General features: G+C 38.1%; 1 non-coding gene across 1 annotated transcript; it reads right to left on the bottom strand.

Moving 5' to 3' along the window:
* Nucleotides 1–9517: 9517 nt before the first annotated feature.
* On the bottom strand, nt 9518–9623 carry LOC142521217 (small nucleolar RNA R71). Its single transcript, XR_012814103.1, has one exon. It is a non-coding gene; the product is annotated as a small nucleolar RNA R71 (small nucleolar RNA).
* Nucleotides 9624–24026: the final 14403 nt, after the last annotated feature.

Raw genomic sequence — 24026 nt, 5'->3', positions numbered from 1 at the left:
GATGTTTTAGGAAGGAAAAGTTCATGTTCAATGTTTGGAAAGAAAATATTAAGTTTTGAATTAATTCATAAATTAAAGGCTTCATGGTTTAGTAATTAAGGAATTAAATCAAAAAGCCCGAGTTTACGATAAATAAAAATATTAAAAGTAAAATTTAAGCTTAAATAATTATTTGGGATAGCCTTGGGTCAACAAAAGTGAGAAAATGTCAAAATCGGGAATTTTTTAGTCCAAAGGCAAAAACGGTCATTTTACACCTCGGTAGTACAAAAAAGGCTAACAGTGTCATGAAGAATCATAACGCATGCTAAATGATATTTTAAAACGTTTATGATGAAAATATGGGATTTTAAGATTTATGATATGATAAAACTGTGCAATTTTTACTGTTAAAATGTTTTTTTTTTAATATGGAAATGACACGATATTTATGATTAAAAAGAAATGAAAAATATTTTGAATGATGTGAATTGACTGTGATAAAAGAATACGATATATGATTATTGGGAATATTGTGAGGGAGAAGGCCCAAAGGGAGACCGTTTACGGGAAAAGGCCCTAGATCCTTGCCCAATGATCGTATTTCCATTTACGTTGGTGCCTAGTGCCTGTCCCATGCGCAATGGTGAGCTAATACTGATCAGTCGACCACATGATACAGCTAGTCAATTTCAAGGATCAAACTTCACCCAAAACGATAAATGATGGAAAGATTTATTATTTGACGGTTTTTTTAAATTATGCTTACAAATTTATGCTAGCTTGTTTTGAATAAATGTATGATTTTTAATGTATGTGCTTGTATATGTATTATTTGTTATACAAGTTTAGAATGTGCTGAGTTATTAGACTCACTAGGTTTGAATGTTGCAGGTGTGGATGAGATTGAGGTGACGCTTGAGTGGATCGAGTCCGGCAGTACACTCCCGATGGACATTATTTTCCGCATTAGCTTGATAGTCAAAGTTTTAAAGATTTTTTAATGATTTAATTATAGATTTTTATGCTTTTTTTTAAGTTAGTGTTGATCATGTTAATAGTTGACTTATGATTTTTGTTAATTGACGAGTGGAGATTTTATGAACTTTAAACTTTTAAATGATAAATTAATTTTTGGATTTTGGAAATGTTTAGTATTTTAAATATGAATTTTGAATTTTTTGTTAAAAAAAAATTTGTAGGATTTTAAAGTTAAAAAGTAGTGGACGTTTCAGATAGCAACTGGGGTTTGCTTTTTGCTAAACCACGAGATCAATCTGCCTAAAAACTAACAAGTGCCACTTGCACATTTCTAGTCTTTACAACCAGCATAATCTGCATCAAAATAACTAGTTAAATTGAAACTAGAATATTTTGGATACAAGAATACAAAATTTTGTGTACCATTGAGATATTTCAAAATACGTTGGACAGCAATGTAATGAGATTTTTTAGCATTTGCCTGCAACCTAGCCCATATGCAGACAAAAAAGATGAGGTCTAGTCTTTTGCCAATTGTACGAGAGAGCCAATTAATCCTCTGAAGAGTGATACATCAAATGATGGTCCACTCACATCCTTGTCTAGCTTTATTGAGGAACTCATGGGTGTTCATGCTACTGATAAATTCTTCATTCCAGATTTCTCGATGAGTTCTTTATTATACATGGCTTGATTAATAAAAATTTCATATTCAAGCTGTCTAACTTGCAGTACGAGGAAAAATGTCAGCTCACACATCATACTCATTTCATATTTGTCATACGTCGTCTTAATTTTTTTTTTACAGAGTTTGGGCTTAGTTGACTAAAATATAATATCATCAACATATATTTGAACTAACAAGGTATGATCTTCTTTACTAAATTAAACAGTGTTTTATCAAATGTGCCAATAGTAAAATCAAGCTCACTAAAAAATTTGGATAAGGTGTCTTACCAGGTATGGGAGCTGGCTTAAGACCATAAAATGCTATATCTAATTTAAACAGATAATCAGGTATTACATGATTCACAAATCCAAGAGGTTGTTCAATATATACATCTTTTTATAATAAAACACTCAAGAATGCACTTTTAATATCCATCTGATATACTTTAAGTCTTTAAACGCTGCATAAGCTAGGAATATTCTATTAAATTTTAATGTAGCTATTGGTGTAAATGATTCATCAAAATCTATTCATTCTTCTTTTTTATAATGTTGTGCCACTAGTCTCGCCTTATTACGAATTACAGTGTCATTTTCATTTATTTTATTTCTAAAAACCCATCTGGTAACGATAATAGTTTGATTTGGTGATCTATGAACTAAATGTGAAATTTTTTATTTCTATTAAATGACATAATTCCTCTTGCATGACATCGTCAAATTTGAATCAGTTATAGCTTCATTCTTAGGTTCATTCAGATAAATGTCGTATGTAAAAATTCATCAATTATCTGTTTCCTAGTTCTAAAAATGGCAGAAGGATAGGTTATCCATTTCCACCTCATGTTGATGATTTTTATTCCACCGGTAGCATGTTCCAAGAGGATTTGAGTTAGCAGTAGGAGAATGTTGTACTTGAATTGGATGAGCTTGCTCTTCAACCTGCTCAGTTTGATTTGAACTAGATCTAGTGATGGTTCTCCTTTATCTTCTAGTATAAGCTCAATGTTTTCATCAGCTTGATTTGTGGTTATATATGACTCACAATGCAGGTTCTATCTTCTTCTGATTTTAATCTCATCATCATTGTTTGATTGAAGATTAAAATTATTCATTCTATTGGACAAGTGATTTGACTGCGCATTGTGTGCATTAGGAACAACAGAAAATTCATCAAATACTATGTGAACTGATTCTTCAACAGTCAGAGTTCTGGTATTAAAAACATGATATGATTTACTAACAGATGAATATCCTAGGAAAATTCCAGCATATGATTTCTCATCAAATGCAAATATTATTATTTTTTTATAATGAAAAAAACACTTTCAACTAAATACCCTGAATTATGATATTTCGGGTTGATTTCTATTCCAGATCCGATAAGGTGTTTTTCTTGCCTTTTGTTGATCATCGATCTATTCTGAGTATAGCAAACAGTTCTTATAGCTTCAGCCCAGAAGTGCGGTGAAATTCCAGAGTCAACTAAGATGGTTCGAGCTACTTCCTTAAGTGTTATATTCCGTCTCTCAGCATCACCGTTCTGTTGAGGTGATGCGACAGCTGAAAGCTCATGTTTGATTACACTGTATTCCATATAACTTGCAAGAAATCTGTTAGTAAAATTATTTCCTCGATCAATTCTAATCATGTCAGTCACAAGGGTTTTCTCATTTTGTAGACTCTTTATGATCGTTATAAGTTGCGAACTGATCTGGTCTTTGGAACTCAAAAAAATAACCCACGTAAATCTTGATATCATCAACCATCACCAAGGTGTACTTTATTCTCCTAAGATCATCACTAGTATAAGACCAAATAAATACAAGTGAAGTAGTTCCAAGCACCGAGCTGAGGTAGTACATCATTTGTTCTTGAATGTAGATCTGACTTGCTTTCTCATATGACACGCAGAACTTATCTTGTCTTTTGAAAATTCAATCTTGGGCAGACCAGCTACTAATAATATTAACAGTAATAAAACATGTCGAATCGGATCATTGTTCAACATACCAGTCTATTTTATATGAATTAGCACATATGTTATCTATTAGCATGGTTTTACCATTTGGATTATTTATAGTGCAAGTGTGTTTGCGGAATTTTATAATATATCCGTCATCACATAATTGACTTATGCTAATTAGATTATAATATGAGTTTTCAACTAGTAGTACATCACTGATAAAAATATTATTATGGATAATTTTACCTCTACCCACAATTTTACCTTTCGAGTAATCTCCAAAAGAGATCCTTGGACTTGATATTTAATTATTTCAGATAGTAATATGATTTTTCCTATCATATGTTTTGAACGTCAACTGTCCATGTATTAGGTTGATCTCTTTAACAACTTGATTTGTTGTTCCTGTAATCAATTATTAAAAATGACTTTGGTACCCATATCTATTTGGGTCCATAACAAATTAGTCTTTTTTGGACTCACACCTAAACTATCCTGATGTATCTTCCATTGAATGTCTCCAATAAGCTGGGTGCTTATGCTGAAATCTTGCTAGTGTTGTGTGGTGTGTGCTTGAAAAATCTATGTTTAGGCCTCTGTTTCTTATCGGTTAACCTATATCTCTTTTGGTTTACAATTTAAGTAACTATTATGTTTGACTTTCATAGAATTTTGTCTAGAATTTTTATTGTCAGAACTCCTTGATTTGGAATAAGTATTGTATCTATTTTTGCTTAGTTTTGTTCTTGAGCCAGCTTGACTTGGAATTCTCATATTCTACATATCCAACCCCATGATGCATTGCTTTGTTCTTTTAATAATAATGTTTACTAACTTGAATTTAAGGCTCTAAATGTTCATATATGGTGTCGGATATGACGACATCTATGAATTTAGATTTCCTTTTTTGCAGACACAACTAATTACTTGTTTCAGAAAAATTGCAATCATTATTGTCAAAGCTTAGGTCTGATATTTCACAAGCTTGCTTTTGACCTTTTTGCATTTTTCTAAGTGAAACGGAAGACTTTTCCAAGTGTTAACCAAGTTGTTTAACTTTTTATTTTCAATCATTATTACTTGGACTTCATATTGCACTTGTTCATTTTCAGTCATGAGCATATTAACTTTGATATTGAGATTTTCTAGTTCATCAAGCTGTTCACAGCTTGAGCTGCCAGACTTGTATGACATACACTTTTTTCTGCTTTGACTTCCTCAAACATCTACAAAAGTTTTGTAATATAGAATGATATCATTAAGTGCATTGATTAAGTCATCTCGTGTAAATTCATCAGAGGTAAAGTCAAATACATCATCTATGTTAGATTCTAGATCATCATCTTTAATCAAGCATTTAACTTACTCTTCATCACTTTCACTGGAGTCATTATCTGAGTCGGTGGTCTCTGAGTCTGATTAAGACCATTTTCTCTCACTTTATTATGATATCATCACCATTTGTTCTCTTTTCTTGAAATAATCTTTTTTTTTCCTTTAATTATTCTTTTGTCAATGACTTCTTTTCATCCTTCTATTGTCTGGTCTATTGTGTGGTACAGTCAGCGAGAAAGTGGCATATTCTGCCACAATTATAACAAGATTGATCAAAATATTTTTAATATTTCTTATAGTTATTATTTTTATAGTAATTTTGAAAATTAGAATTATTCTTCCTCTTTAATTTTCCAAACTTTTTGACAAATAATTACATGACATCATTGCCCAGTTGTTCTGCTGACTTTGATGTAGATTCATAAGTTCTAACAAATTCTTTTGTAACTTGTGGAACATATGACTCTTCTTCGTTTCTTGTACCTAGCTCGAACTCGTATGCTTTCAGATCAGTAAATAGATCGTGCAGCGCGAGCTTGTTTAGATATTTGGACTCTCGCATGGGTGTAGTCTGGACGTCTCATTCTCTTGGTATGACTCTCATTACTTTAAGTGCAACCTCTTTGTTGTAGTTCTTCTTAAGTGCTGCCAGCTCAATCACTATGTGTTGAACCTTACATCAAACTCGTTCATTGTTTCTACAACCTTCATCTTGATGCTATCAAACTTTTGAATGACCACCATCAATTTTTTTTCCTTGGTCTGATCATTCCTTCACATAGTTGGGTTAGTTTTTACTAGATTTCTTTAGTAGTTGATCATATTTTAATTTTACTGAACAAATTTTTCTCTAATGTTTTATAAAGGATATACTGTGTAACATTGTCCAAATTAGTTTTCTTTTTGTCATAAACAATCCACTCCATTCTGGGTTCTCTACCATTTGAAGAGCATCATCTATTACAACAATAACTGTGTTTGCTTTCATAATTTTCATTTGTAGATATGTAATGACATACCACATATCATCATCTTGAACTCATAGATGTGACTACATTCGGACTTTCAGTGATTATATTCTTCTTTTTGAAGGCATGGGGATTTTGTTAAAGTAAGCCATTAAATATATTAGATATTCATGTATTGGAATAAATAGCTTTGATAACACTTGTTAGGGTCGATGACAATATATCAGTTTAGAGTAGGTGAATGAACTGTTATAAAATTATGACAAATAAATGAAAACTCAGACTGTATTAAAATCTCATGTCAATATTCCAATCATACTGAGTAATTTAAACTACTAAAATATTTAAGTGCTGAAACAACCCAAGTTACTAAGTGAATATGTTATATACTAGTACAATATATCAGTTCAAGTTAAAAGGTCAACAACACGGATGAAAACATATGAGATAAATAAAATGACTAAAATAAAAGGATAGCGGAAATTTGTTTATGGAAGTTCGAAGACTAAATTTCTCTGTCTTTCATTCTTCTGTTTCAAGAAAGATTCACTAAAGATTTGATTTGTACAAACCACTCTAACTTAGGACTTATCTCTTACATAATTGGAACTCCTAGCATACTCGTTTTTTATCTTGATCTGTTCATAAAAAAGTTTATGATAGTTACAGTTATTCCCACAATGCAATACAGCTCGTGCAATCAAAATAAAAGAGAATACATGGTGTATAAAATGATACTTAATCGATCTAATAGTACTCTATGCGTGTGCAAGAACAACTTAAGAATAAGTATTGAAAGAGATGTGCGAGTTGAGAATTCTTGAAGATAAAATGTAACATTATTCCCTTTGTTTCTATTGCATCCTATTTTTATAGGCGTTGGTTCCCAACATGAATATATATATACGGTCCATAATATGTACTTGATAGCTGATAAATCAACAGAGAATGTCACGTGTGTTGGGTTGAGAAACACAAGCAATCTTGATTTGATCATTAAAAAAACTTGTTATTGTCTTTAACATTTTTACTCAACTGTGTAGTTAATAGATCAAATTTGAAGATGAATCTCGAATTTAGCCAACTGAAAATCTGGCGATCTTAAGTATTTTGATGATATTTCACAACTCGGTAATGCAAATGACAAATCATCAAAGCCACTAAACTCATTTTGGGACAAGTTGTATTTCACATTTTTGGGATAATGGGATGTTATCAAGGCAAACTCATGGTTTCAAGACAAAATCGATTCAACGAAAACATCAATCTATTGGGCATGAGCAATTACGATATTTTAGTCTCATCCTGATCAGCTCGATTATCCAAATAAAACAATTAAATATGTGTTACGAACCAATGACAATGATATAATAATCATATTCACAAGTAAAAGTCTGAATCGAAGCGTAAGATGCTGATAAATGTCAATGAAGATATGCGCATGCTGAAACCAGCAAGGCTGATTTCAGCAGATTTCATTAGTTTGGTTCAGTTGAGCAGGTTCAATTTAGCATACGAGCAAAAGTGAATGAGCAGTTGTGCTGGTTTAGTTGAACAAAACTGAATGACCAGTTGAGGAGTGATATAGGGGAATTTTACTTGTTTTTCATATCATGTTATGTCGCATTGTGTTGCATTTACCATTTAGATTGCATGCATTTTGTATTATTTTAGCATAATTTATGTTTTATTGTTGCTCATGCGTTTAGTTGGTGAAAATGCAGGTGAGTCGTGCATAAACTAAAAATTAAAGAAAAAAAGTCGAAAGCCATCCGTCCGGGCGCACATTCATGTCCGCCCGGCCGCCTCCAAGGCGTGAGAAGAGGAAATTTTGCGAAGGTCATCCGCCCGGGCGGAAACTTATGTGCGCCCGGGCGAGTCAAAGAAAAATAAAAATTCAAGATTTGCGAAGGTCATCCGCCCGGACGCGTTTTTAATTTTGGGAAGATTTTTTGGACGATTTCTTCCCTTAATTCTGAATGTACCTGATATGGAGGTGGATTTGGACGTTTTGGGATGATTCATACATTATTGGAGAGCCGCCACAAGCTTGGGAAAGGACTTGGCGCTTGGAGTTGAAGATTCGAAGATTTCCGGGCGTCGTTCCTCGCATTTTCGTCACGAATAGTATTTCTATTCTAGTTTTTATCATTCAAACATTATTTTGTTTATTTTAAATATGAATTTTAGTAGCTAAATTTTAAATATTTGTTGGGATTTAAGGGGATCCTACCCCAAACTTTGATTTAATTAATTTATATTTCGATTGTTGTGTGATTCTTGAGTGTGCTACTGTTTTTCATTGTGTTGTTAGAGCGTAACTAACTTTAACAACGTTTTTAGATTGCGAGTGAGTTCGAGAGAATAACTTGTGATAGGAACGAGTAGTATAATCAGTGGATCTACAATTTACATAGATATATGAAATTGGATACGTGCCGATAGTCATAGTCCGGTAGGGCAAAAACTAGGGGATTTCATAGCTCGATTTGCGATTCACTCTTGATAAATAAGTAAAGATATTTAATTATTTCACGGAGTAGAATTAGTTTGACATAGCTCGAGAGAGTGTGTTTAATTGAATAGGAAATCAAGTCGGAAGCATACAATCACTATCGAACGAATTAATTACTTAACGAGGAGTAGGTGAACCGAAATTCCCAACAAATTCATTTCTCATTGAATTTTAAATCAACCATTTTATATATTATATTTCATTATCCAATTCTTGAATCATTTTATTTGCGTATTTATTTGAGCATAGTAGTATTAAAACAACCAATCAATTTTCGTTGCTGAAGATTTAATAACTGAGAATAATAATTGTCAAATACAGTCTTCAGTGGAACGATACTCGTACTCACGTACATTATACTATTACTTGACATCGTGCACTTGCATTTAATTTTTGAGCATACAAAATCATATTTTTATTAAGGATTCCACAGTGCAAGTTTTGCTCGATCAATTTTTTGCGCCGTTGCCGGACACTGTTAATTCACAATTTTTTTTAGTTATTTTTTTTAGCATTGTTTCATATTTATTAAATTAACACTCCATATTCCATTACAGATATCTCGTCCAGGGCATGCCAAAGTCACTTGACGTTGAGTTTGAGCAGTTTGACCCTGAAATCGAAAGAACTTTCCGTAGGAGAAGACAGCATCAGAGACTGAAGGAACTGATAGAGAGGCACGAGCACGAGCATGAGGAGGAACACCATGATAATAGCATGTTGAGATGCCACGCCGCATATCGATGCTATAGTATGCCCAGCCTTCTTTGGGTGGTGCACGCCCCAGCATTGTGAGGCCTATTGTGCGGGCAAACCACTTTGAAATAAAACCAGCCATAATCCAGATGATTAAGAATACAGTCCAGTTTGGAGGATCTGCAGTAGATGATCCAAACACGCATATCGCAGATTTTCTTGAAATTTGCGATACTTTTAAATTTAATGGAGTTTCTGATGATGCTGCTAGGTTGCGTTTATTTCCCTTCTCCTTACGTGATAAAGCTAAAGCATGGTTGAATTGTTTACCTGTAGGTTCGATCACCACATGGGAGGACATGGAGAAAGCGTTTCTCGTTAAATACTTTCCTTCATCTAAGACCATGAAGTTGCGGGCAGACATCACCACATTTTCTCAGTTCGAGCAGGAATCTTTATATGAAGCATGGGAGCGTTTCAAGGATCTATTACGAAGATGCCCTCATCACGAACTGCCACTTGGGTTAGTTGTTCAAACCTTTTACTATGGCTTGCTTACTCCTAATCGTACTATGATAGATGCTGCTGCTTGTGGAAACCTTTTGCAAAAAACTGCTAAGGAAAGATACGAGTTATTGGAGGAGATGGCTGCTAGTAGCCATCATCCTCAATCTGAAAGGAACAACCAGCGAAGAAGTGCATGAGTCACCAGGTAACTGACCTTTCTGCTATCACTGCACAACTTGATGTCTTGAACAGGAAGTTGGATGGGTTGAATATGGGTGGCACAACTATGCCTTTTGTGAAAAATGCATAGGAGAACACTATGTTAAAGACTGTCAAGACAGTGGTCCTTTTTATGTGCCAGAAGGGGCACCTGTGAATCAAGTGGGAGTCCAAAACCGTCCAAGGCATGATCTGTACTCAAACACATACAATCCTAGATGGAGGCAACATCCCAACTTCTCATGGGGTGGTCAAAACAGTCAGAATCGACCAAAAGGAGGACAACAATATGTGAAACAACCAATGTACAGATCTGACCTTCCTAGAGAAGAAAAGTCCAACTTAAAGCAAATGATGTCTAAGTTTATCTCGTCTACTGAAACTAGACTCCAAAATCAAGATGCGTTAATAAAGGGGCTAGAGAATCAGATTGGACAGTTGGCAAAGATGATAGAAAATCGAGAGCCGGGCATCTTGCAAATTAACACAGAGATCAATCCAAAGGAGCAAGTGAAGGCCATCGAGTTGAAGAGTGGAAAGATCTTAGAGGCTAGAGGAACAGAAAAAACTCGAGCACAGGATGAACAGACTGAGTCATCAAAAGGTAAGTCTTGCAACTCAACACCAACACCCACTGCACAATCTAAAATTGTTATCCCTCCACCTTTTCCTGCAGCATTAAAAAAGGCAAATTTTGATGCACGATTCGGTAAGTTTCTTGAGGTATTTAAAAAATTGCATATCAATATTACTTTTGCCGATGCTTTAATGCAAATGTCTAGTTATGCTAAATTCTTGAAAGACATATTAGCTAATAAGAGGAAGTTGGAGGATCACATGATGATAAACTTGACTGAGAATTGTTTTGCATTTGTACAAAATAAAATCCCACCGAAACTAAAAGACCCAGGGAGTTTTTCTATTCCTTGCATGATTGGTGATGTAGTTTTTCACAAGACTTTGTGCGATCTTGGTGCAAGTATTAATCTTATTCCCTTATCTGTATTTAGGAAGCTCGGATTAGGAGAACCTAAGCCAACAAGGATGTCCTTGCAACTAGCTGACGGATCTGTCAAATACCCGCGAGGGGTCATAGAGGACGTCTTAGTAAAGGTGGACAAATTCATATTTCCTGCAGATTTTGTGGTACTTGACATGGAGGAGGATGTGGAGATGCCTTTGATTCTGGGGAGACCATTCTTTGCAACTGGCAAGGCCCCAATTGATGTGCAAGAAGGGAAGTTGAGATTGAGAGTGGGAGAGGAGGAGATCACTTTCAATGTTTTTAATGCACTCAAGCACACATTGCACTCTGATAGTTGTTATAGAATTGATGCTTTTGATGCTCTTGTGTCTAACTATGTGCAGGGTGCTATTAGAGATCCTTTGGAAGCCACTCTCACTACTGAACTGAGAGAAGAGGAATTGGAAGAAGAGAAAGCCGAAATAGTGGCATACCTCAATGCAAACCAGCCATGGAAGAGGCCAATAAAGATGAGATTAGAGGACTTGGGAGATCGAAGAAACTTGATCCCTCAGAATCAAGCCTGGAGGAGCCACCGACGCTTAAGCTCAAACCATTGCCTCCACACCTAAAGTACGTATGTTTAGGTGAGAATAAAACTTTACCTGTCATTATTTCTGCGGATTTGACAGATGTGATGGAGGAAAAACTGTTGGAAGTTTTGAAAGCGCACAAGAGTGCTTTTGCATGAAAGGTGGCGGACATCAAAGGGATCAACCCATCAGTTTGCATGCACAAGATCTTGATGGAAGACGAGTACTCACCTCTTGTGCAACCTCAGAGAAGATTAAATCCAAAGATGCAAGAGTTAGTAAAAACAGAGACTATCAAACTCCTTGATGCAGGTATTATCTATCATATATCTGATAGTGCATGGGTAAGTCCTGTTCAGTGTGTGCCAAAAAAAAATGAGATTATTGTGATCACAGATGAAAAAAAAATGAATTAATACCCACTAAGACAGTTATGGGATGGCGTGTGTGCATCGATTATAGGAAATTAAATGATGCTACCCGTAAAGATCACTTTCCACTACCTTTCATTGATCAAATGCTTGAGAGGTTAGCGGGTCATGAGTTTTATTGTTTTTTAGATGGGTATTCCGGGTATAACCAAATTATGATTGCGCCTGAGGACCAAGAGAAAACCACTTTCACTTGTTCTTATTGCACGTTTGCTTTTAGACGGATGCCCTTTGGTTTGTGTAATGCCCCTGCCACTTTTCAATGATGCATGACTGCTATATTTCACGACATGATAGAAACTTTCCTTTAAATTTTTATGGATGACTTCTCGATTTTCGGATCTTCTTTTGACGAGTGTTTGCAGAATTTGAGAACCGTGTTGAGGAGGTGCGAGGAGAAGAATTTGGTGCTGAATTGGGAAAAGTGCCATTTCATGGTACAAGAGGGAATTGTTTTAGGACACAAGGTTTCGGAACAAGGGATTGAGGTGGTCAAAGCTAAAATAGAAGTGATAAAGAACCTACCACCACCAGCCTCAGTAAAGGGAGTTAGAAGTTTTCTAGGCCACGCCGGTTTTTATAGGCGGTTTATCAAAGATTTTTCAAAAATTGCCAAACCTCTATCTTCCTTACTTATGAAAGATGTGCCTTTTGATTTCAATTCTGATTGTTTACAGGCGTACGAGGATTTGAAAGAGCGCTTGGTGACGGCTCCTGTCTTGGTGGCACCAGATTAAGATCTGCCCTTCGAGATCATGTGCGATGCCAGTGATACTGCGGTGGGGGCTGGGCTTGGCCAGCGTCAAAACAAGGTATTTCATACAATTTACTAAGCAAGTAAGACCCTTGATGAAGCCCAATTAATTATGCAACAACTGAAAAAGAATTACTTGCAGTAGTATTTGCGTTTACCAAGTTTCATTCGTACCTTGTTTTTTCCAAATTAATTGTTTACACAGATCACTCGGCATTGAAATATTTACATGCTAAAAAAGATGCAAAGCCACGCCTACTTTGATGGATTTAATTGTTGCAAGAATTTGATTTAGAAATAAAAGATAAGAAGGGTGTCGAGAATGTGGTAGCGGATCATTTATCTAGACTGGAGCTTATTAGTAATGACTGTGTAGATCATGCTATCAATGATTGGTTTCCTGATGAGCAACTGTTTGAGGTGAGACATTGTCCTTGGTATGCCAATTTTGCTAACTTTCTTGTTACAGGCTCACTCCCCCCAAATTTAAAGTTTCATCAAAGACAGAAATTTTTTTCGGACGTGAAATATTTATTTTGGGAGGAACCCTTCTTGTTCAAAATATGTGCAGATTCTATGATCAGAAGGTGTGTTTCAGAGGAAGAGTTTGGTCAAATTCTCAACCACTGCCACGACCGTGAGGTAGGTGGTCATTTTGGACCAACAAAGATGGCATCTAAGGTACTTGAATGTGTCTTTTATTGGCCAACCCTCTTTAAAGATGCTCGTTCTTATGTGCTTACCTATGATAAATGCCAGTGGACAGATAACATCTCTAACCGTCATGAAATGCCTTTAAATAATATTATTGAGTGTGAGGTTTTTGATGTGTGGGGAATAGACTTCATGGGACCGTTTCCCAGCTCGTTCATGAAAAAATATATTTTGGTGGCGGTCGACTATGTGTCTAAGTGGGTAGAGACAGAATCATATGCCACTAATGATGCTCAAGTGGTCCTGAAATTTTTAAAGAAAAACATTTTTAACAGGTTTGGGACACCACGAGCAATAATTAGTGATGGTGGCATCTATTTTTGCAACAAACTCTTTGAAAATCTTTTAAGCAAATATGGTGTCACACATAAGATATCTACTCCCTATCACCCCCAAACGAGTGGTCAAGTGGAAGTATCTAACCGAGAAATCAAGCGGATTTTAGAAAAAGTGGTAGGTGTCAGTCGAAAAAATTTGTCTGTAAGGTTAGATGATGGTCTTCGGGCATATAGGACTGCGTTCAAAACACCTATAGGCACTACACCATATAGACTACTGTTTGGTAAAGCATGTCATTTACCTCTAGAGTTAGAGCATCGAGCATACTGGGCAACAAAAGCACTGAACTTTAACTTTACTGATGCAGATGAACGACGTCTGCTTCAATTGGACCAGTTGGAGGAATTTCGGAATCTGGCATATGATCTCGCACTATCGTACAAGGAAAAGACAAAGAGGGCTCATGACAGGCGAATCATTTAAAGGGAATTCAAGGAAGGTGAAAATATCCTGCTCTACAACTCCCGGTTGCGACTGTTTCCCGGAAAATTGAAGTCGCGATGGTCTGGTCCATTCGTGATTTCCAAAGTTTACCCATCGGGAGCTGTAGAATTGCAAGATAGAAAGGATGGGACATTTACGGTCAATGCCCAGTTACTGAAACACTACATGGGTGGCACAATCAAGCCACAACTTGGAATCACCCGGTTCCAAGACAATCCGAACTGAAACTGACCGACAGTCCAGCTCTCGACGATAAATTGAGAACTACCATGTTTTCCCTTATCTTGCATTTAATTTGATTTAAGTTTATGTTTTTATTATTTTTTTTTAAAAAAAAATGGGGAAAGTCGTAAAGCTCCCTCCCGGGCGGACAATTACATGCGCCCGGGCGCACACCTTTTCAAAAAAATTTGCAAAAAGCCGTGAGGTCTCTGCCCGGGCGCAAATTCACATCCGCCCGGGCGCGCTCTTTTTTAAAAAAAAATTCCAAAAGCCGTGGAGCATCCGCCCGGGCGGAAACTTAGGTCCGCCTGGCGTATCGCGCAGATTTAAAAATCTGCACCCTTCTTTTCTTCTCCCCATTCGAACCCTACTCCTCCCCCTTCGATTTTCGCCTCCCTCCTCCCTAAATCTTACTCAAATCCCCTTTCTTGTGTCAATTTTAGGTACAATCTTGGGTCACCATCTCCGCCAAACATCAAGAAGTGATTTTTCCGGTCACGAATTTAGATTTTTCGGCTACCTCTGCCATTTCAGGCCACCTCGGGTATTTCCTGCTACTGCTGCCCATTTTTCCCCCCGCCGCCACTGAAGCCTCCGGCCGCCACAACTTCCGTCAACACGCCTCCTACTCCGGCCTACTTGTTCTTCTCAAATAATCCACGATGGCGCCTAAGAAAGCTCGGGTGAGTCATGCCTCTTCTTCTTCCTCGCGTAATTCTAAGTTATTTGTGAATGATACCGCTAGGGAACGCTATGAACATGCGAAAATACATAGAGCTCCACTTCGCGAACGTGGTTTCCAGCTTGTGCAATACATATCTATTATAAATCAAATTGAGAATAGAATATGAGGAAAATTTTGTAGCCAACCGCAAGCCGCGGTGGTGCCAGTGGTGAGAGAATTCTATGCTAATGCGGTTGAGAGGAGCGATAGTAAAGCATTTGTGAGAGGAAAGCTGGTAGATTTTAGTTTGGTAGAAATTGATAGGGTGCTTGAGACACCAGCTGTGGATGACTCGGTATATGTGGCATGGGCAGCAGAACCCAATTTAGAGTTGATGATGCAAAGAATCTACTATCCGGGGTCTCCGTGGAAGACACCTGGCTCGCACACTTGTTTTGCAGAGAAATATTTGCTCGTCCAGGCTGCGATGTGGTAGGCATTTCTGGCCACATGTTTGATGCCAGTCGGTCACACTAGCGAGGTACAGAGGGAGAGGGGGATGCTGCTTTACGCACTGATCACTCACATGCCACTCAATGTGGGCAGGATTATTCATTCGCAGATCCAACTGAGCATATATAATCCGAATGTGGCATTATTCTTCCCCCACATTATCACCAAGCTATGTTCGGGCGCTGGGGTCGTTTTTCAGGATGATGATGAGTGGTTGCCACCGACCAAGGCCCTCGATGACGCTAGCTGGATACAGAAATTGGCAGTACGGCGGAAGGCTTTCCCGCAGTTTGGCCCTATATGGGATGGTTTCACTTTCGATCACGTGCCCCAGCAGCCCCCACCATCGGCCCCGTGACCTCGACTTTGCTTTCTTCAAGACCGGATGGACGAATTTGCTGCCTTCACGGACCATCAGTTACAGTGGCAGGCTGTGAGTCAGACGTATCAGACTGCCACTGATGCCATGCTGCGTCTAACCCTGAGCCATAGTGGTATTGACCCAACCCTTATGCCACCGCCTATGCTAGATTTCCCGCCACCGTTTCAGTTCCATTATGCCAATGCCCCAGAGCCGGATGCTGGTGTCATTCCACCAGAGGCGCACGAGGAGGATGATCTTTGAGAGGGGAGTCACTTCTGTCCCTTCTTTTTATTTCATGCATTTCGTTTAGATCATTTTGTTCATTTCTGTGTCTGTTGCATGTTTAGGTCATATTGCATCTATTTTGTTACACACTATCTGCCTCTTTTTCTATCGTCTGTTGCATTGGGGACACTGCTCGACTTTAGTATTGGGTGGTGGATGGGTGTTGTGTTATGTGTTCATTTTTTTCTTTGTTGGTTTTGTTTGTGGACATTTAGTTTTAGTCGTTTTTTTTTTTGCATTGGAGTATGTCAGCCGACAGTGTTCGACGTAGTACTTGTTAGCCAAGGATGATTAAGAGGTGATGAGACATGCCCTGTCTGTCGTGTACTTGCACTTATTTAGCACCTACTGTGGTAAAGACATGAAGTTTTTTTTAAAACGGTGAACTCTCTTTGCACAAATGTTAGAACTAGAAGCATTCATGATAAGATGGTGAAAATTTAAAACTAAAGTGGGGAACGAAGATGTTTGAAGGTGTAAATTGAACTTGACGATATTCCCTTGAATCGAGTTATCTATCAGCAGCGTTAAAAAAAATGGTATCAGAGCGATGCAGATGTAAGGTGTTGGGGAGCTGAATAAAGGAATGAAATCCTATTACTGGCTAAAAATGTGAAACACATGGATTTGGATCTGAGATGAAAGGCTCTAATTTTGTCCTTTTATTACTGGATTCCAATTCGGTCAAAAAAAATATGCTGCTGGTGATTACTGAGTGTAGAGGAATAAAGGAGAATAAGATTTACACTAACAGACTGATTTAAATCTCTGACCATGGTTGAGAATGGATCCCACTTTCATTTATGTTTCTAGGACTAACGACACACACATACACGTTCAGGTTTTATTTGAAACAATGTCTAGACCAAAAGAAAGTGCGAAGAATTGTGCTTTTGCATTGATCGACAAGGGAATATGTTGAGTTTCACTGAGGCTAGTTGATGACTATGAATTCACTGTCGAGCTACTTTGTGTCATGATCCATTTTTTTTCTTGTCACTTGTTTTGCTCGAGGGCGAGCAAAAGGTTAGTATTGGGGGGTTGATATAGGGGGATTTTACTTGTTTTTCATATCATGTTATGTCGCATTGTGTTGCATTTACCATTTAGATTGCATGCATTTTGTATTATTTTAGCATATTTTATGTTTTATTGTTGCTCATGCGTTTAGTTGGTGAAAATGCAGGTGAGTCGTGCATAAATTGAAAATTAAAGGAAAAAAATCGAAAGTCATCCGCCCGGGCGCACATTCATGTCCGCCCTGGTGCCTCCAAGGCGTGAGAAAAGGAAATTTTGCGAAGGTCATCCGCACAGGCGGAAACTTATGTCCGCCCGGGCGAGTCAAAGAAAAATAAAATTCAAGATTTGCGAAGGTCATCCGCCCGGGCGCGTTTGTAATTTTGGTAAGATTTTTTGGACGATTTCATCCCTTAATTCTGAATGTACCTGATATGGAGGGGGATTTGGATGTTTTGGGATGATTCAGACATTATTGGAGAACCGCCACAAGCTTGGGAGAGGGCTTGGCGCTTGGAGTTGAAGATTCGAAGATTTCCGGGCGTCGTTCCCTGCATTTTCGTCACAAATAGTATTTCTAATCTAGTTTTTATCATTCAAACATTGTTTTGTTTATTTAAAATATGAATTCTAGTAGCTAAATTTTAAATATTTGTTGGGATTTAAGGGGATCCTACCCCAAACTTTGATTTAATTAATTTATATTTCAATTGTTGCGTGATTCTTGAGTGTGCTACTGTTTTTCATTTTGTTGTTAGAGTGTAGCTGTAAGGCCCGAGAATTTTATCCTATTAATCTGAAATGATTTGGGGATAATTGATATGATTATAGACGGAAAGGATCGAACCGGGAAAGACGAGATAATGCAAGAAAATGTGCGAGGAACAGTAGCCCTCGCGCATATGCGCGACGTGGGCAGAGGACCTCGCGCATATGCGCGAAGTGAGTCGCGCATATGCGCGAGCCTGTACAAGCGAAATCCAGAGGACCTCGCGCATATGCCCGGAGATGAGTCGCGCATATGCGCGAGCTGCCGAGAAGCTTATCCACGAGACCCGTAGGTCTCGCGCATATGCGCGAGACGTGCAGTAGGCACACCGAGCCAATTGGCTTATTGCATGTGCGTGGATGTATATATATATATATATATACACGAATACTACATTCTTCAGAAGAAAAGAAACGAGAAGAAAATCAAGAAAAGGTTTTTGAAAAAGAGTTGAAAATCCTTACGCCTTTATAGTTAAATCCGCCAGTCCGATTTTGAATCCGACTTCGGTATTGAGTTCCTATCGACGTAGGCTACAACTGGACATAAGTTTTGCTACGTTTTGATATGATTTGAAATTATGGTATTGTCAAAATCTGCTATGATTCATATATGATGTTCTTGTCATGTTAGACATCGTATAATCGAAACCGGACTTGAGAACAAATACCATATGAAATTGTTATGATTTTCGGAGTAGTTTTGGAGTCGATTTGATATCAGAATTGAATTTTTATCGATTATGAGGTGTTGGAATTGATATCTGACTGATATGGTAGTGCTGGATATATTGAATAATGACATTATATTGTTGAAGCAGAATTTGATTTACTTCTGATTATATTCAGTATTGATTGAGTGGTGTATTGATGACGTACCCTCAATATTGTTATTGTCAGATTGAGTATTGACAGGCTTTGAGTTTGAGACTTCGATAGAGTCAGAGTATCAGAAAGAAAGGTATAAATTAATGTTGAGTTGGGATTTCACAACTCGAGTGAGGTTTGACTCGAGTCTCTCTAAAACACATATTTAGTTTATTGCATTGATACTTGTAATTAATGAGATTGATTTGTATGGTCTATTGATTCATAGACATTGTATGTATTGAGTCATTGGCTGATTCGCCTAGTCATTGGCTGATTCGCCTAGTTACTAGCTGATTCGTCTAGTCATTGGCTGATTCGCCTATCTTTGACTGATTCGTCAATTCTGCGGCCGATTCGCCCAGACACTGGATATGTGAATTATATCGATGCCGTTTAGGGATTGATTCATTCCTATCGACTGAGATTCGATATATTTATCATTATTCAGACACCGGGATCCCTAGATTAGAATTGAGTCGAGTCTGAGACGACGGGTAAGTTGAGTCGAGTCTGAGACGACGCGTTGGTTGAGTTGAGTCGGATACGACATGTTGAGTTACAGTGTTTATATCATTCATGTCTGGTGAATTGCTACATGATAATGATAGCTTTATTATGCTTTTATATATGTTTTTATATGATTGCATGTTTACATTGTTTATACTGGGATTTATTCTCACCGGAGTCATCCGGCTGTTGTCTTGTTTTGTATGTGTGCATGACAACAGGTGGGGCTGGATCAGGGTCAAGAAAAGGATGAGAGAAGATAGTTAGCGTGGAGATCCGGACTTAGGAGTATATCTGTTATGTCATCTGAGATGTAGTGAAGAAACAGTAGTTATTACGATTTATGGTTGTACATGACTTGTACTTAGATCTGAATAGTGATCTTGTAAATGAGATAAGACTTATTTCATATGCTGCGTAATCTCGTATTTTAAAAAAAAAATTTATACCCTGTTTATTTTAATTGATTAATTATTCCCAGAAAGTGATTAAGAATTGAATTATGTTCGGGTCCCCACAACAGGTGGTATCAGAGCGATAGATCCTTTAGACTGAGATAGAAGCTAGTGAGCGGGGTAGGTTGAGTTTTTCTTCTTTGCTTGTGATTGCTAGCATGCTTTACTGCTTTATATAATACATGTTACTTGATTATCTGATTTGATTGTGTAATATGTATTATTGGGAACGAATTTGAACCGATTCTCGATCAGCAGTAAGATGATCGGAGAAGGGAACTGAAGTGAAACAGGTTGATTGGATTGGGGTACTAATCCATTTGATTATAAGATATGCCTCCTCGAAGGATACCAGAACAAGGTAGCAAATCGAATCCTCCAATGGATGTGACAGCAACTCTGATGGGAACGTTATTGAAAAGGTTTCAGTCATTCAAACCACCGACTCTGAAGGGTACTGAGACATCAGTTGAATGTGAGAGTTGGTTAGATAACATTGATATGTTGTTTGATTCACTGGATTACAGTGATGAGCGTCGAATTAAATTGATTGGGCACCAGTTGCTTGATGTTGCAAAGAACTGGTGGATTACGATGAAGAGGGCCTTGGAGCATCGAGGTACGACTATTACTTGGGATGTATTTAAAACTGAGTTTTATCAAAGATTTTTCCCAGTGTCGTACAGGAAAGACAAGGGGGGCGGAGTTTGCCAATTTGAGACAGGGTCAGCTGAACATTGAAGAATATGTGACCAAGTTCTCTACCTTGTTGAAGTTTGCTCCCCATGTGGCTGGAAATAACGAAGCCGTTGCTGATCAGTTCATCAATGGCTTGAATCCCGATATATTTACATTGGTGAACACAGGGCGACTGAATAACTTCGTTGATGCCATGAATAGAGCAAAAGGCGCTGAAGCGGGCCTGATAAGGCAGAAGGAGCTGCAGATGTTCCTCCCGCACCGAGACCACATCAACCATCTCCCCGATTCGAGAGTGATAGTAGCAGTGGTGGGAAGAAAGATTTTCTGAAGGCTAGAGGAAAGCAGTTTAAGAAGTCTGGCGGCAGTTCTTCTAGCTCCAGTGGTTTCAAACAGAGTTATACCGAAGCTTACTGCGGAAATTGTGGAGGGAGACATTCCACTGAGCAATGCCAAGGAGTACTTGGTAGTTGCCACTTCTGCAAACAACAGGGACATTTTGCCAGAGTGTGTCCACAGAAGGGTTCTCAAGGATCCCAGAGAGCCGAATCATCTGGATCAGCGGCACAGTGGAGTAGACGATCAGCTGCTGTTCATTCATTTCAACCAGCACCTTCTCAGTCGCAGCAGAGGCCAGGAGGAAGTCAGACAGTTGGCTAGCCTCCTAGACAGCAGGCCAGAGTATTTGCTTTGACTGAGGAGCAGGCTCAAGAAGCACTAGATGATGATGTTGCAGGTAACTATTCTTGATGTAGTTATCCTGCTTTTGTATTGATGAATAGGGATGCTTCCCATACGTTTATTTTTGAACGATTTGCTTTGAGTCATGCATTACCTGTTGAGTTTTTATCTACTGTAGTATATCTCTTTACTGGTTGGGGAGAGTTTTTATAGCAGTGAATTCTGTAAAATATCGTATACTACAATAGGATGAGAATGAGATTGAGTTAGATCGTTTGGTAGCTGGAATTGTACTAGTGTTGTCTGATTTTGGGACTGCATTACTGATATTTATATGCTGACCAAGTACAGAGCTACCCTAGATTAGTTCCAGAAGATGGTGAGAATCTGACCTGAGATGGCCAAAGGATGAATATTGTACGATAAGGATTCTAGATTGAGAATTCCTTTGATAATCCGTACTACCTATGATTTGATTATTACAGAAAGGAGCAGAGAGACTCCTTATGTATTCAGTTGATGTACTGAAGTTGAGTCTATCCTTGGCTGATTTACCAATGATATGAAAGTTATAGATGTTTTTCTTCCCCGATGAGACTTCAGATCTGATTTCAGTCAGAGAGATTGATTTTAGCCTTGATTTAATATTAGAAACTGTTGAATTGGTCAATCCTGATTGAGACATATTGCATTCAGGGTATGTTATATCTGAAGATGATGTATCTATTGATTTTAGCAGAATTAAACCGTAATTAGTTGGCCGAGATGGATATCAGTGTTAGATATTTGCGGTTTTATGAGGTTAGCAGATCAGTACCGATGAGTGATGTTTTGAATCTGATTGAATATTGCTGTTATTCTGAATCCGTGTTTGAATCATATAGTAGACAAAGGGGAATTTATATTGTACCATCCGAACCAGAGCTGATTTTGAAATATAAGCAGCTCAGAAAGTCGATAAGAATGCACAGAACTAGATAGCGAGGGTTAGAGCAAGACATCGATCCGAGTATCAAGTTCGTGACAATGTTCTGTATGAAAATAATTGTATTGTTGTGCCAAATGTTTCGGAGTTGAAACGATAAATACTATCGGAAGCGCACAACATTCGATTCAGTATTCATCCTGGTGGCAAGAAAATGTATAATGATTTGAAAAGACAGTTTTGGTGGAAACAAATGAAAGCTGATATTGCTAAATTTGTAGCCAAATGTCTGAATTGCCAACAGGTGAAGGCTGAGAGGAAGAAACCCGGAGGATTGTTACAGAGTTTGTCCATTCCTGAATGGAAATGGGATCACATTTCCATTGATTTTGTGACGCAGTTACCATGTTCCTCCAGTGGTTGCGATGCGATTTGGGTTGTGATTGACAGATTGACCAAATCCGCATGCTTTATTCCGTACAAGATGACGTACAGACATGACCAGATGGCTGAGATTTATGTCAGAGAGGTAGTCAGACTGCATAGAGTGCTGAAGTCGATTGTAGCAGACCATGATCCTAGGTTTACGTCGTACTTCTAGCAAAATTTACAGCAGATTTTGGATACGAAGTTATATTTTAGTACTGCATATCATCCATAGACCGATGGATAATCTGAGCAGACGATCCAAACATTGGAAGATATGTTGAGAGCAGCAGTGCTTGATTTTAGCACTAGCTGGCAAGATATATTGCCACTTGGTGAGTTTCATACAACAACAGCTATCAGACGAGTATTGAGATGGCTCTTTTCGAAGCGTTGTACGGAAAGAGGTGTCGATCCCCTCTTTATTAGAATGATACCTCTGAGGTTCCTGAGATCGGACGTAGCATGACTAGAGATATGATTGAAAAAGTGAAGCTAATTCAAAAGAGAATGAATGCAGCCCAAGACAGACAAGCCAATTATGCCAATGTCTGACGATGACCATTGGTATTTGAGGCTGGTGACCGAGTATTTTTGAAAATTTCACCTTTCAGAGGAGTTGTTCACCTTTCAGAGGAGTTGTCAGATTTGGCAAGAAAGGGAAACTATCTCCATGATATATTGGGCCGTACGAGATTTTTGAGAAGATAGGAGATTGTGCCTATCGACTCGCTTTAATCGCCTTTATTATATGGGATACAGGACGTTTTTTTTCATGTTTGTTCCTGCGAAAATACCTGTCTGATGCTTCACATGTCATCCAACCAAATGAGGCCGAGTTGGATGAGACATTGAGTTATTTCGAAAAGCCGATTCAGATTCTTGATCGAAAGGAAAAGTAGCTCAGAACGACGACTATTCCACTTGTGAAAGTTCGGTGGAGTTAACATGGTATTGAAAAAGCTACTTGGGAGACTGAGTCTAATATGAGACAGAGGTTCCCAGTTTTATTTCACTAAGGTGAGTTGTTTACTTAGCTTCTCCTATATACCTTCTTATGATATGATTGATTGCTTGTGATTTCGAGGACGAAATCATATCTTAGGGGGGGAGAAATGTAAGGCCCGAGAATTTTATCCTATTAATCTGAAATGATTTGGGAATAATTGATATGATTATAGACGGAAAGGATCGAACCGGGAAAGACGGGATAATGCATGAAAATGTGCGAGGAACAGTAGCCCTCGCGCATATGCGCGGCACAGATGCGCGAATATGCGCGACGTGGGCAGAGGACCTCGCGCATATGCGCGAAGTAAGTCGCGCATATGCGCGAGCCTGTACAAGCAAAATCCAGAGGACCTCGCGCATCTCCGTGCATATGCGCGAGCTGCCGAGAAGCTTATCCACGAGACCCGTAGGTCTCGCGCATATGCGCCGATATTAGTCGCGCATATGCGCGAGACGTGCAGTAGGCACACCGAGCCAATTGGGTTATTGCATGTGCGTGGATGTATATATATATATATATATACACGAATACTACATTCTTCAGA

The sequence above is a fragment of the Primulina tabacum genome, chromosome 1 (assembly GCF_025594145.1).
Source record: "Primulina tabacum isolate GXHZ01 chromosome 1, ASM2559414v2, whole genome shotgun sequence".
NCBI lineage: Eukaryota > Viridiplantae > Streptophyta > Magnoliopsida > Lamiales > Gesneriaceae > Primulina > Primulina tabacum.
The sequence above is the reverse complement of the archived record's forward strand: the minus strand, read 5'-3'. Positions and strand labels throughout refer to the sequence as shown.